The sequence below is a fragment of the Acinonyx jubatus genome, chromosome B1 (genome assembly GCF_027475565.1).
Source record: "Acinonyx jubatus isolate Ajub_Pintada_27869175 chromosome B1, VMU_Ajub_asm_v1.0, whole genome shotgun sequence".
NCBI lineage: Eukaryota > Metazoa > Chordata > Mammalia > Carnivora > Felidae > Acinonyx > Acinonyx jubatus.
The window spans coordinates 167,420,526-167,435,463 of record NC_069382.1 but is presented as its reverse complement, the minus strand read 5'-3'; positions in this window follow the sequence as shown (position 1 = coordinate 167,435,463).

The window sequence follows — 14,938 nt, the reverse complement described above, 5'->3', positions numbered from 1 at the left end:
TCCTACTTATGTGAGCCGGAAAAAAATCACTTGGCCTCTGAAATACAAATTATATCACAAAATGTAACTATTAGCCTTTATACTTTGTGTACGAGAAACCTATTTATTAAAATGATTCCAAACTAACATGCCTTACCATGCCACACCATGAAAGGTTATGCAATAGCTAATATATGTGGGTGGTCCCACCCCTGGAGGTGCAGAGAAATTTCAGTTTTATAGGCACAGAGGTTAGGTTACATGCCCAAAGCCTCACACCTATTCACTAGGGAAACTGGGCTTAGACTGTGGACTGACTACCCAAAGGTAGCTAGCATAGGTTGGGAGTCAGTAGAATAGGCATTAAGGTTTATCAAACCCATCTTTGACCTCCACTTCTGCCTCTCAGTAACTTTGGGCAAAGGAATTACTCCCCCCGCCCCCAATCTTCATTGTTTAATATTACACAGGACACAAGAGTGAAGATGTTGGGAAAGTGCCTCTAGAAGGTTACATCCAGTAGCAACATCTTCCCCACTGCTCTCCCTGGGGCTCCAGCCATGTACAGCCCCAAGGGGTACCACTGACTTTGTATTCCACGCAAAGGCAGTATGCACCTGTTTCCCTATTAAGCCCTCTTAACTGACATCTTGGACTTGTCAAGGATCTGTGTCCAGTTGGCTTCTTCCTTTAAAATGTTATTAGTCTTTGACCTTGAAGATGACTAGTGCTTTCAACAGGCAAAGCCACCTGATGTTAAGCATCTCCCTTTTTAAACTAACACTCAAAATGTCCAACTGAGGACATCTTTAGGTTACATATCTATTAAGTATAATACTTGGTCTGTCTGAAAGACCCAAAAACATGGGAAAATATTCATGCATGAAATGAGTGAGATAGTTTTATAAACGTGGATACATATGTGCTTAGAGAAGACCATAACAGCTAAGTTTTTGGCTATATTCTGAATTAAATTTTGTCATCATATGAGATTGGTATTATCCCCATTTTGCAAATAGAAAACTAAAGCGCCGCAAAGCTTAAGCAACCTGTTGAAGGTTATTTGGTAGTAAATATTACCGAGATTCAAACCAAAGCAGACTAGCTCTAAGAGCCCACAATATTGATTATTGCCAGGCATAGATAGACCCAATTTAAACAAAATGAAGTTTAAGCTTCAGGGTCTTATACTTCAATCACCCCTTCCAACATCCTGGCTGTGCGACTTTGTGAAATTTGCAATTTCTCAACGTGGATCTGTCCCTGTCTCTAGATTATGGGTTATTTTAACTTTATGTTCTCTTTTTCCAAGCTTTATAAAATTGCCATAATATTCATGACAAAAAAAGTGTGAGGTTTTTTTTTCCTAGGACTTAGAAATCTGCAGTGAGCTCCTGCTGGTTACTCTCAAGTTTCTTTAATTTATGGTTAAAGTCAGAGGAACTTATTAACTTTGTCTTCTGTCTTCTACAGGCTCCATTATAAGGCTATTTTAGTTAATTAATTAGTTAAGTTTTAAATAAGCTCTATGCCCAACGTGGGGCTCGAACTCATGACGCCGAGATCAAGAGTTGCATGTTCTACCGAATGAGCCAGCCAGGCACTCCCATTATGAGGCTATTTTAGAACTTTAAATAATCATTGTTATGCTCTCCTAAACCTTAAATTATTTGGAACATGTTCAATTTCCTACACAGCCTGTCATGCTAAATAATGGCTTGACATGCTAATTTGGCAGTTACTTTCTTTGTCCCTTGAATGATGGGATCTTAACTCGTTGGTATAATAGCATTAAGTTGTTCACCTGTTTGATTTTTTGACTTGGCATTAGCTGAGGAACAAGGTGTGGTTTGGCTTAACCATTCAGAGTGTGCTACTGTGAATTGTCGATAGTCAGTCTTGTCTGGTGCAATCCTGTAGAATGGGAATGATAGGACCTGTCCCACAGGATTTATCTTAGTTTATCAAGCTAAGTTAAGCCACATGGAGCTTAGTACATGGAGAACATGCCTTGAGTAATTGTAGTAATGTAACATAAACTGTTAATACAGGGTTGAGTGTGTGTGTATGTGAATCTTTGTGAAAAAGGACAAAGAGAAGTCTCAGCAGAATAAACAGTATAGATGATGTTTTCTCCTAATACAAAATCTCTGGATTTGGACAATTTAAATAATTTGATGATTGCCTTTCACTGCTTGTGTTTGCAATCAATATTCTTAAACCGATTCAAAATCAAATTTTATACTGATGTGTTTCCTAATTCTTAGGAATCAGACGTTTTCCGTAGTGTTAATCGTTCTCTAAAAAGCAGGCTTAAAAATAATCTTAACCTGGGGCGCCTGGGTGGCTCAGTCGTTAAGCTTCCGACTTTAGGTCATGATCTCGCGGTTTATGAGTTTGAGCCCAGCATTGGGCCCTGTGCTGACAGTTTGGAGCGGACTTCAGATTCTGCGTCACCCTTTCTCTCTGCCCCTCTCCCGCTCATTCTCTCTCTCTCTCTCTCTCTCTCTCTCTCTCTCTCCCTCCCTCTCTCTCTGTGTCTGTCTCACAAATAAGCATTTCAAAAAATCTTCACTTTAGTATGATACATTTAGCACAGTGAATGAACCAATATTGATAAATTATTAACTAAAGTCATAGTTTATTCATATTTGTTTTCACCTAATGCCCTTTTTGTGTTCCAGAATCCCATCGAGGATACTGCAAATCATGTAGTTGTCATGTATCCCTTAGGCTCTTTTTGGCCGTGATTTTTTAAAAATAAAATCAATTACACGAAAGCAGGGGCTGCTTTGGCTTTGGCTCCTGGCAATGCTGTTTGTCAGTGGGACAGCATAGCTTTGTGCTTGAGAGCTGCAGCCTGTGCGGTCAGTTGCATTACCAGCCGGGTGCCTCCAAAGCTTGATTTCCTCATCTGTAAAGTGGGTTCAGTACTTCCTCATAGGTTTGTTGTGAGAATCACATGAAAATGCTTCTGAGGTTCTTGGGCATGTGCCTGGAATACAGTAGATACTATTGTTTTTATTTTTGTCATCAGCTATTTTCTTTCTATCCTTCTCTCTTTGTTTTCCAAGCTAAATCCTAAGGTAGTATGTGTCCTTTTCTGCTCATTGCCGAGCCAGACCTCATTTTCTGGGGTAAGACGCTATTTCCAAAACAATTCTTCCTAAAAGTTATCTCAAACGTGGTTCCTTGACCACTGGTGCCTGTTCTTTGCAGTGAGAGGGTACTTTTCATTTTGCATCAAGACATGAACGGTACCAGTGTATTTACCCTCTTGTAGGGAAGGGATTTTTAAGGGACTCATGATTTAACTATCTTTTCTAAGGACAGAAGAGGTGTTTTGCCAATGGAGATTCATAGGTTTGTTTGCTTTGGTTGACATTAAGGTATCTCTAGGCATTAGAGAAAACGACCTTTAAAGGTTCAGTATTTGGATATTTACGGCCAAATTGAGAGGCTAAATAAATTCTCTATTCCACATCCAAGTCCGTTGAGTAAAAGACAAAATCTTTATTCGAAACTATACTTCTTGTTTCCAGTAGGTGGCAGCATAAGAAAACTTATGGCAATTTTGTAGCTAAGCACGTGAACAAAATTGAGTCAGGAAGAAAAACCAATCGCTATTGGGGTCTTTGGCCCTTCTGAGCAAATGAAGTGTGATAGTGTTTGGGCTTCATTTTGGCCCAGTGTTTTGGACTAGACCAACCAGTCTTGATATAGATTGGCCAAAGCCAGCCTTCTGAATTGCTTGTTAGGTTATTCATAATTTACCCAGGTTCTATTTATTTTTTCTGATAAAAATAAATAGAAATAAGCAGTAAGAAGTTCAGATCACAAGTTCACTAAATAAATACTTCACCTGCCAATGCTGAGTTAGAGATTATCCCAAGTACAATCGATGTGAGATAACCAATTCTACAATCAGTTCTGCCTGTAGTAAAACCTTGCTTCCAAATCCATCTTAATGTTAGAAAATACTGGAATTAATTGTATCGTATTAAATTGTTAGATCTTTAGGGAAGCATTGTCCTTAACACTTCAGTTAAAAAAATGTCAATTTTATTTTCAAGTAGTTTCATACTCATTTCATACTTGTCTCATTTGACCCTTCCATTATAAGTACTGGGTCTGGTCCCAACATTGACATTAGCTAGTTGGGTGACATTAACTAACTCCCTTTGTTGTTTGTTTGTTTTAGTTTCTTCCTTAAAAAAGAACAGAATTAGAAGTCCTCTGTATCTCTGCGAGTTTATATATCAGACGCTCCACTACTCGTTCTCTTGGCCAGTCCCAGCTTCAGCAAGTCCACACTGTAAACCTTTGGCCCTTTCTTATAACCACTATGTTGTGATGCCTCCTTTGCTATCCTGAGACTTTAGAGTTGATATAACCTATCCACACATGTGATTTTAAAAAGTCAACTTAAAGAAAGAAAACATGGTGAAAGGTTCAGCTTTGGGAATACACTCAATGACTGTTGCAGCAAGGATAGTTGTGGGTGACGGACGGTAGGTACACTGTGGTGAGCAGAGTATAATGTATTGACTTGTGGAATCACTATGTTGCACACTTGAAACTGATGTAACGTTGTGTGTCAGCTAGACTGTAATAAAAAATGAAAAAAGAAAAGGAATACATGTTCAACAGGTAAACGCTTAGGTAATGCTATATTATTAGAAGACAGGAAGTAGGGTGAGGCCTGTATTTAACATGAAAACGCCGAGACAGGGACAGCCACGACTTCAGTCGGAGGCAGGAATGGCACGTTGACAGTTCAGATTCCATGAGCAGCCTTGGTATTGGTCATGTGAATTTTCCAAGATGGTGAATAATTTTGGGAAAGTCCCCAACAGAATAACCATATTATTTCTCTGGAAATAATTTATTCACGAAGTGCATTTATGGACGTGTGAGTGCAAAAACTGAGCAAAAAATAGAAGTTCAGAAAGCTACACAGCTTTTTCACTGACATGAATGCCTGGAGGGACATCCGAGACTGTGTGGTACCTTGTGCAATTCCTCATTGTGTGAGCTGTCATCCGGCAAGCTGGCCCTGGACACTAAGTGCCAGTGGAACCTACCCTCCATCACTACAACCCCAAAACAATTGCCCAGCAATTTCCAGAACCTCCATTAGGGCTTGGTACCGCCGTACCCTGAAGATCACTTACGTAGACTGGAGAATCCTTCCTAAGTAATTTGCTGCGGGCAGAATTCTACAATGGCCCTCAAGACTCCCAGCCCCCAGTGTACAAAGACTTTCTCCCAGGTATTCAATCAAACACTAATCTAGATGTTGCTCTGGAAGGATTTTGCAACTGTAATTAAGGTTCCAAATAAATTGGCATTAAGATAGATTATCCCTGTTGAGCCTGACCTAGTCCTTAAAAAGGATTTGGCTCCTCCTGGCAAAGGAGTGTGGTTAGCATTTAGGAGCCGAGAGTGAGTCCAAGCTGACAGTCAGCAAGGAAATGAAAATCTAAGTTCTACAACGGTAAGGAACTGAATGCGAGCAACAGCCAGGAGGAGCTTGGAAGCAGAAACACAGCACACCCAACATCTTAACTTGAGCTTTGCGAGACGACCGGTCCTGCCATACTGGACTTCTGACCTACAGAACTCTGTGCTAAGAAATGGGTGTTGATTTAAGCCTCTAAGCTTGTGGTCCTTTATTACACAGCAACAGAAATCTCACACGTAATTGAACAAGGCAAGGCAGCATGGTCATGAGTCACTGGATTGCCCGTTTGTCCACTATAAACCACCCATCCACAGTCCCCACCGCTGACCCCATGGCTGCACTGGGAAGAAATCACATTGATTCTTCTCAGTTCCTTGCCCTCCCCCCATCTCTGAGTATAAGGGTGTGAACAATGTGCTGAAATGACAGGAACTGACAACCCTTCCTTATTCTACATCCTCCCTGGGGATGTTTAAGGTCACTCTGTTCCTTGGTCCAGCCCACAGCCTGAGTTTGCCTTACTAACACGTTCGTAACTCTGCTTATGGTTTTCATCACAAGGCACCAGGTTGGTGAAATATAAACAGGAAAAATGATGTGTAACCGTAATCACTTATTGAAATCTGACCTACGCATTTTACTCATTGCTATAGAAGTTCACATAAATCCAATCTGCATGAATATAATTTAAAAAAATAATGTTCTTAAAATGCACGGTACTGAACATTTACATTTCTTCTGCTATACTGTTTCTCAACATCTCAAACATTTCTCAAACTTTTAAAGTTACAGCATGCATTTTATATTTTCTTCCTAATCTTTCCCTCTGATTACATTTCTTCTCCATCTTGTTAATAGCTTTTAAAGTGTGATCTACATACCATGAAATCCATCCATTGTAAGTATGCATTTCAATTATTTTAGTAAATAGAGTTGTAAGCCCATCCCCATAAATCCAGTTTTAGAACTTTTCCATCAACCCTAAGAATTTCTCGTGTCTGTTTACAGTTAATCCCTGCTCCCACTCTCAGCCTGAGATAACCACTGATCTGATTTCTACCTCTATAAATTTGACTTTTCTAGATATTTCATATAAATGGAGTTCTACAAATGTAGTCTTTTGCACCTGGCTTCTTTCACTTAGCATAAGTTCATTCACATTGTAGCCTGTACTAATAATTCTATCTTTTAAATTGCGGAATAGTATCCCATTGTATGAAAACACCTCGTCTCACTTATCCATTTCTCAGTTGATGGACATCTGGGTTTTTTCCCATTTTGGGGATATTATGAAGAATGCTGCTTTGAATATTTATATACATGTGCTTGTATAGGTGGGTTTTCATTTATCTTGGGTAGACTCTTAGGAGTGGAGTTGCTGGGGCACATAATAAATTTAAGTTTATAAACTGCCCCCAAACAGAGAGTAACATTCCTTCTCAATAAGTACATACTATTCAAAAAGTGTGATAAGAAATCAATTTTGAAATATGTATAAAAAGTCTTATAAATATACACCATCTAATTAAATAAGTCCAATTCTTAGAAGTAATCGAAGATCTATGTGAAGATTTCTGTACTAAGCTTTGTTCTTGACAATACTATAATAGCGAAAAAAAGGAAAAATACAATTGACCGCAGCAAGGGGAATGGCTTAATAAGTGGCTACATAACCACAAAATAGACAAAAACCTGGGCCCTTGGGCAGGGGAGAGGGGAAGGGTACAAGACAGACAGTAAACGATAAACATGTGAGGAAAGTATCTGGTACAACAGAAAGTGAAGAGAGCTATGGCAAAAAGAAAAAAAATAAGATAGCAGAGCAAGACAGGAAGGCGGGGCAGGGGCATTGGCAGTGTTGATGGGGCAACCAGGATAGATCTCACTGAGAAAATGATGTGTTATCAAACAGATGATCTGGGGAAGAGGGTGCCAGGAAGCCAGTGGGGTAGGAGCGAGAGAGACTGTTGGTGGGGGCAGGTCATATGGGACCTGGAGGGCCATCGTAAGGACTTTGGCTGTATTCTGTGTGACAGCATTGATGAGAAGCCATTGCAGAATTTTGAGCAAAATGGTTTGATCTTAAAAACAAAAAACAAAAAATCCCTGTAACTGCTGGGTGGAAAATAGACTGTAGAGGGCGCCTGGTTGGCTCAGTCGGTTAAGCAAGTCCAGCTTCTGCTCAGGTCATGATCTCGCTGTTAGTGAGTTCGAGCCAGGTGTCAGGCTCTGTGCTCACAGCTCAGAGCCTGGAGCCTGCTTCGGATTCTGTGTCTCTCTCTCTCTCTCTGCCCCACCTCTACTCGTGTTCTCTCTCTCTCTGTCTCTCTCAAAGAATAAATAAGCATTTAAAAAATTAAAAAAAAAAAAAAGAAAGAAAATAGACTGTAGGGAAATGAGAGAGGAGCAGAGAGAAAAAGTAAGAGGTTCATAATGACCAGATTTAAATGATGTTAAAACTGGTAACTTCACAGTACTGGACTTGTCCACCTTCTCTTTCAATATCTGCTTCTTTTTCCTTTTCTTCTTTCACACACACACACACAAACACACACACACACACATTCCAATATGCACACCATCACATGTGAGTGGTGATGCAGTTGGGGTTGTGGTGGGGATTCTCCCCTTTTGGTTCTTTCTCATCTCCAGCAAAACCATGTGTGAACATGGTGCTTGTTCTGGAGGCACAGAAATAGGAGAGCACAATATGTCCCAGAGAGAGAGGGAGAGAAAGAGACACAAACAGACCATGGCAGGGGGTGGGGGGTGGGGGGAGGTGGAGACGAGCAAAAGCCACAACGATGCCAAGACCCAGCTGGTCATATGGTCTCTGGCACAGCCCCAAGGATTTGGGAGGGGAGGAGAGAGATCCCTCACTCTGTGAGGATGGGGAACCAAGGGCGCAGGTGAAGCACCTCAGGTGGTTGGGGGCTGAGCTAAGCCTGGAGGAGAAGGAGGTTGTCAGGCAAACACGGCTGGCAGGAAAGTGTGTCAGGCAGAGTGAAGTCCAAGGCACAGGGGAAAGCGTGCCTTTCTGGTTCAAAAACTGCAGACAACTGAGGGTGAGGTTGACATAAGGGAGGGTAAGGGTTCTGGGGCCCGGGGTGGGCGGATGAGAGGTGCTGGGAATACAGGCAGGGACCAGATTATGAGGCTTTGAGAGCCCCAGCTCACGAATTTGGACGCTATCTTTCAGGCAGAGGGGAATTGTCGTGGGTGGGGTTTAAGCAGAGGAATGAGCTCAAATGATTTTCCGTGTAACTTCTGTGATTTTAACAGAAGTGGCAGCCCCTCCCCTTTACCATGGGGGGGCGGGACTTGGAATCAAGATTATTTAATGGGAGCTGGCACCATTGCCTGTTACAGCAAGCATTTACAGCTGGGTGGTTCCTCTAGTGATGCAAGCCAGGCTCGGCCGGGCAGGAAAGAGGTAAATCTCCTTCATGCAATAACAGCAGAGGCTATCTTGTTCCCGAACAGGCAGGGCTAGCAATCTTCTACCATTTGTCTGCCAGACCCCCCGCTAGAAAATGGCGAGGACAGGGCCTTATATGTACAGTGGCGTTCCCAGCCCCAGGGCTTGTGCCTGGAGCTTGGTGGACATTCAAGAAATGTGTGGTTTGTTTTTTTTTGTTTTTTGGTTTTTTTTAATTTAAAGCGGGTAGAAAGGGCCAAAGCCAGATTAATGGGAGAAACATCCTTTCCTCTAGATGAGAGTGCATCACATTGACTATGTCATTGTGATGTGTGCTCACTTCTCAGGTGCTCAGGTGCTCAGGTATAGAAATCATCTATACCTCTCTCTGGTGGGAAGACTGAATACAGTATCTGCATCCTCCCTGGTGGGACTTGAAGCTCCCCAAGCCCGAAGCCCAAGCTGAAACTGAGGCTAAGACCCTCAGAATCCTCAGCCTATAGTAGGTGCTCAGCAAATATTTCTTTGCTGACTGAGCAGAGGAGAGTCCTAATGAACATCTCGTTGAATCTAAAGCATTGCTCAGGTTTGCAAAGTGCAGGTAGAGACCAAGAGACTGGAACTCCTTTTCCTCAGTGGAGGGATTGAATTTTCTCACAGAGGCCACCAGGCTGAGGGATTTGAGATGTGGCTCAGGAAGTATAAAGCGGGTTTGGGAAAGGAGAGAGTATTCCTGGAGACCTGTCCTGGAGGAAGAGGCAGTACAAGGAGAGGTCAGAGTCAGAATTCCAACACTGTCCTCTCACATCAGACTGGCATTCTGGGTCCACTACCCTGGCTCTTCCTTGAAGGTCTTTGGATGCACGGAGCGAAAGCTGGTGTTGGTGTAACGGAGTCCATTCAGGACGGTAGCCTGGGGAGAGGATGGGCCTCATTCTCTGCCACTGTCCTGAGGAGCGTCTGCAGAGAAGGGAATGGGAGGGACAGGTGACTGTCTTGTAACTGGTTTTCACACATGAGCCATGTGTGACAGTGGCCTCCTCAGGCTCGAGAGTCTCTAAAGCTGAATTCCCTGATGGCCCCCATGGATTCCCCAAGAGCGAATGTCAAGACCTCCTTGTAAAATGTGCTCTGTTACTATTTTGAATGTGCAGCGAGAGGTAGTGTAAGTTGGGAAGAACTTTGGGTCCAGAAGACCTGGATTTGAATCTTGGTTCTGTTATTAACTATACACATTTCCTTGGGCAAGCAGCTTAAATGTCTCCTGATCATCATTAAGCCAGGGAGAGAATAGCTACCCAGTAGGGCTGTCATAAGGACTGAAGGAGAGAGAATGCTTGTAATGCACTTAAAAAAATCGGAATGAATATACTTTATTGTTTAAGCCTTTTTTATTCTAATAAATGACACATACAGCAAGACCTTATAGACAATCATTCAACTTTAAAACTGTTATTTTTTTTTTAATTTTTTTTTTGTCAACGTTTTTTATTTATTTTTGGGACAGAGAGAGACAGAGCATGAACGGGGGAGGGGCAGAGAGAGAGGGAGACACAGAATCGGAAACAGGCTCCAGGCTCCGAGCCATCAGCCCAGAGCCTGACGCGGGGCTCGAACTCACAGACCGCGAGATCGTGACCTGGCTGAAGTCGGACGCTTAACCGACTGCGCCACCCAGGCGCCCCAAAACTGTTATTTTTTTAATGTTTGTTTATTTTTGAGAGAGAGAGAGAGAGAGACAGAGAGAGAGGGAGACACAGAACCCAAAGCAGGCTCCAGGCTCCGAGCTGTCAGCCCAGAGCCCGATGTGAAGCTCGTACCCACAAACTGTGAGATCACGACCTGAGCTGAAGTCAGAGGCTTAGTCAACTGAGCCACCCAGGTGCCCGGATGATCATTCAACTTAATGAATTATTTTAAGGCAAACACACTTGGAGCCACCACCCAGATGAAGAAACCACTTTGCCTGCCGGTCGAGTCCTCTGTGTGCCTGGTCTCAGTCACATCTCCCTGCCTCCCCACAAATGTAACCTTTGTCCTGACTTAAGATGGTCACTTTCTTGCTTGTCGTCATTCAACAGTGCAAACCTACATGCTGTGATTTTCTCTTTTTAACAAAATCTGTCTCTTAAATCCCTTTTCATCTACAGAGCTTTTTTTCAACCTGCTTTTTAAAAAATACTTTATTTTTTAGGGGCACCCGGATGGCTCAGTTGGTTAATCGTCGACTTCAGCTCAGGTCATGATCTCGCAGTTCATGAGTTCGAGCCCCGTGTCAGATTCTGTGCTGACAGCTCCAAGCCTGGACCCTGCTTCAGATTCTGTCTCCCTCTCTTTCTTCCCCTCCCTCACTCATGTTCGGTCTCTCTCTCTCTCTCTCTCTCTCAAAACTAAGTAAATAAACATTAAAAAAACATTTAAAAAATAAAAAGTACTTTATTTTTTAGAGAAGTTTTAGGTTCATAGTAAAATTGAGAGGGCAAGTACAGAGATTCCCATTTCCCCCTGCTTCCACTTATGCATAGCCTCCTCCATTGCCAACACCTCCCACCAGAGTGGTGCATTTTTTACAACTGATGAACCTCAGTGTCACATCGTCACCACCTGAAGACCAGTTTACGTGAGTGTTTCCCCAGTGTTGAACACTCTATGGGTTTGGACAAATGTAGAATGACCCGTATCCATCATTATAGTATCACGAGAGTAGTTTCATTGCCCTAAAAATCCTCTGTGCTCCACCTACTCCCCCCCACCCCCTGCCCCTGTGATACACTTTTTAATACAATGCCTTCAACTGTCTACCGGCATATTCTGAGAATGAATTCTAACAGAGATGGCTAATCAAGGTCTCAAACATATCAAGTCCTAAAGAGTGCAGCCATATTGGCCTTTTAATTTTTCTCCTGTTCCTAAAATCTTCTGAGATCATCTTTGCCTCGTGTCCTTTGTACATGAGGTTGCCTCTATCTGAAATACTCTTCCTCCATATCTTTGAAAGACAGGCTCCATCCCATCATTTAGGGTGCAACTCACTTATCACCCTGGCAGTGGTATCACCCTCACTGGCACATCCCCCTCTTGGAGTTAACTCACACCTCTTGCTCACTGATACTGTTTTGGAAGTTGCCTGTTTTCCCCTCACTAAAATCATCTTGAGGCCAGGGACTCTGCCTGCCTTTCCTGCACTTACCCCAATGCCTAGGATAGTGCTTGCAAGATTGTAGGACTCAGCAAACATTTGTTTAGTTCAGGATTTCCTTTCGTACGTTTCTGTGACGTAGTCAATCGCTTTTCTTTTATTCAGCTCTGTACTCTACTACCTTCTAGTCATTTCAGAATTCGTGGAAACCAAAAATCCTAATCAGTTTTCCTGGAGGATCTCACATCACAGCTTCTAAGGAATCAGCAAACGTTAAAGAATTCCTGGCCAGAAGTTGGAAGATTTGTGGCAGATCTTTATGGGTCTCCATTTCATCACCTTACTGTAAAGCGTGGATAAAACGATGTGTCCTTTCTAGCTCACTTACCTCCCAAGACTGAAACCTGGAGCCCCTCCCTCATCTCCATGCGCACTCTTTGATTATTTTCCCTCCAAATGTATTCAGAATTTGTCTTCTCTGCTCCATCTTCACTGACATTGCCTCAGGTCAAACTCAGCACTTCTTACTCGATTATGAAGAAAACATTTAAAAAATATTAAATTGTGGTAAAACACATACAACATAAAATTTACCATCTTAACCATTTTGAAGCGTGCATCTCAGTGGCATTAAGTGCATGTACACTGGGTACGATCATCACCATCCGTCTCCGGAACTCTTCATCTTGCAAAACTGAGACTCTGTACCCATTAAATAATATCTTCCCATTTACTCTTCCCCCGGCCCCTGGAGCCATTCTACTTTCTGTTTCTATGGATTTGAATTCTAGGTGCCTTATACAAGTGGAATCCTACAGTATTTGTCTTTTTGTGACTGACGTATTTTACCCAGCGTAATGTCCTTGAGGTTTATCTGTGTTGTGGCACATGGCAGCATTCCCTTTCTTTTTAAGGTTCAGTAACAGTCCATTGTATGCATATGCCACATTTTCTTTATCTGTTCATTCACTGATGGGTACTTGAATTGCTTTCATGTTTTGATTATTGTAAATAATGCTGCTATGCACATGAGGGTACAAATATCTCTTTGAGACCCTGCTCTCAATTTTTTTGTGCATATACCCTGAAGTAGAATTTCTGTAGCATATGGTATTTTACTTTTAGTTCATTTGAGGAACTGCCATATTGTTTTCTACATAGTTGCATTTCACATTCCTGCCAGCAATGCCTAAGGGTTCCAGTTTCTCCCCATTCTCAAATAACCTTGTTATTTTCTGTTTTGTTGGTTGGTTGGTTTTGATATTAGCCATCCTAGTGGGTATGAGATGGTATCTCATTGTGGTTTTGATCTGCATTTCCTAAATGGTTAGTGATGTCGAACATCTTTTATGTGCTTACTGGTCATTTGCGTATCTGGTTTGGAGAAATGTCTACTCAAGTCCTTTGCCCATTTTTAAAATCAGGTTGTTTGTTTTTGTTGTTGAGTTGTAGGAAGTCTTTATACAGTTTGGATATTAATTAGCCCTTCATCAAAGGGTTAATTTGGGCCTTTACAGACAAAGTTTATGGGCTCTTGTTTGGATGCCTCTCTTTATGTATTCCCACTCTCAATCCTGCTGTGATAGAATATGTCACAGTATTGGCCATCTTGTCATATATCTGTCTTCCTTCTTGATTCCCACCATCAGAGTAGGGCCCATGGTAACACAATGCTTAGTACACAATTGGTTCTCCATCTATGTTTATTGAATTATGTAAAATGTTGCTTCCTACAGTATCATTATGAGGTCACTCTAAATAAACTCATTCAACTAAATGAGAACTTTTGGGAGCATAACTATGACTAGGGCAATGGAAGAGGTACAAAAGCTATAGGAAACTTGGTCACCATTCCTTAGAAGGACATGAGAATTTAAAGGTTCTTGATGGGGCACAAGACTCAAACTAAGCAGCACCTCAAAAAGAGAATGGCAAAGAGCAAAGTGGTGGTGTACATAGGGAGTGTGGAGTAGCAGCATGAGAAACCGGGTAGGATTCATTACTGCACTTGACTGCAAATGGTAATCACCTGGAATGCTATAAAGAGTTCTGATACCTGGGTCCCAACCCTGGGATTCTCATTTATTTGGTTGGGGTAGACACTAGTCATCTGGATGTTTTAAAATCCCCAGATAAGTGATGGAAATATTCTAGAACTGGGTAGTAGTGATGATTGCACAACTCTGTGAATGTACTAAATGTCACTTATATGACACTTGTGTGTAAATTTATGTTTGTGTATTTTAACACACACACACACACACACACACACACACACACACACACACACACACACACACAGTTCCCAGATGCTTCTAATGAGAAGCCAAAGTTGAGAATCAATGAGCCTTTATTACTATTTCCCAGAATCAAGTGGAGGTCTTTATTAAATCCACAAACTGCCGGATCTCTGAGCCAGAAATTCTGATTCTGTTGTTCTGGACGAGGGCAAAGGAATTTGCTTTCCAACTAGAGGTGATTCTTATCATGAGAGAAGGTTGGGAAACCCAGCCTAATTTAGTGTTTCCCAAGCTTGCTGAGTCCTAAAAATCACTGGGGACTCTCTCAAACTTTCAGATTCTGGGGCCCCACCCCAGACCTATCAAATAAGGATCTCTAGAAGAGAGAGGGGACTCAATGGGTTTGACAAGCTATCCACATTCTTTGAAGGAGGCAAATTTGAGAAACACCATCTAGTCCAGTCCTCAATGTTGGACCTTCCACAAAAACTCCAGTGAGCTTGAAAAGAGGCAAATTCCCTTCTTCTAGAGATGCTGTTTCTGGGGCAGGGCTTAAGTATCCAGTTTTGGGGTTTTGTTTTGTTTTGTTTTGTTTTTTAAGGCACCACCTCTGAGTTTGAGGAATAACATTATTGTAGCTATTCCTTTTTTTCTTTCTACTTCCCTGAACCCCCCTCCCCAGCTTTGTTGAGCTATAA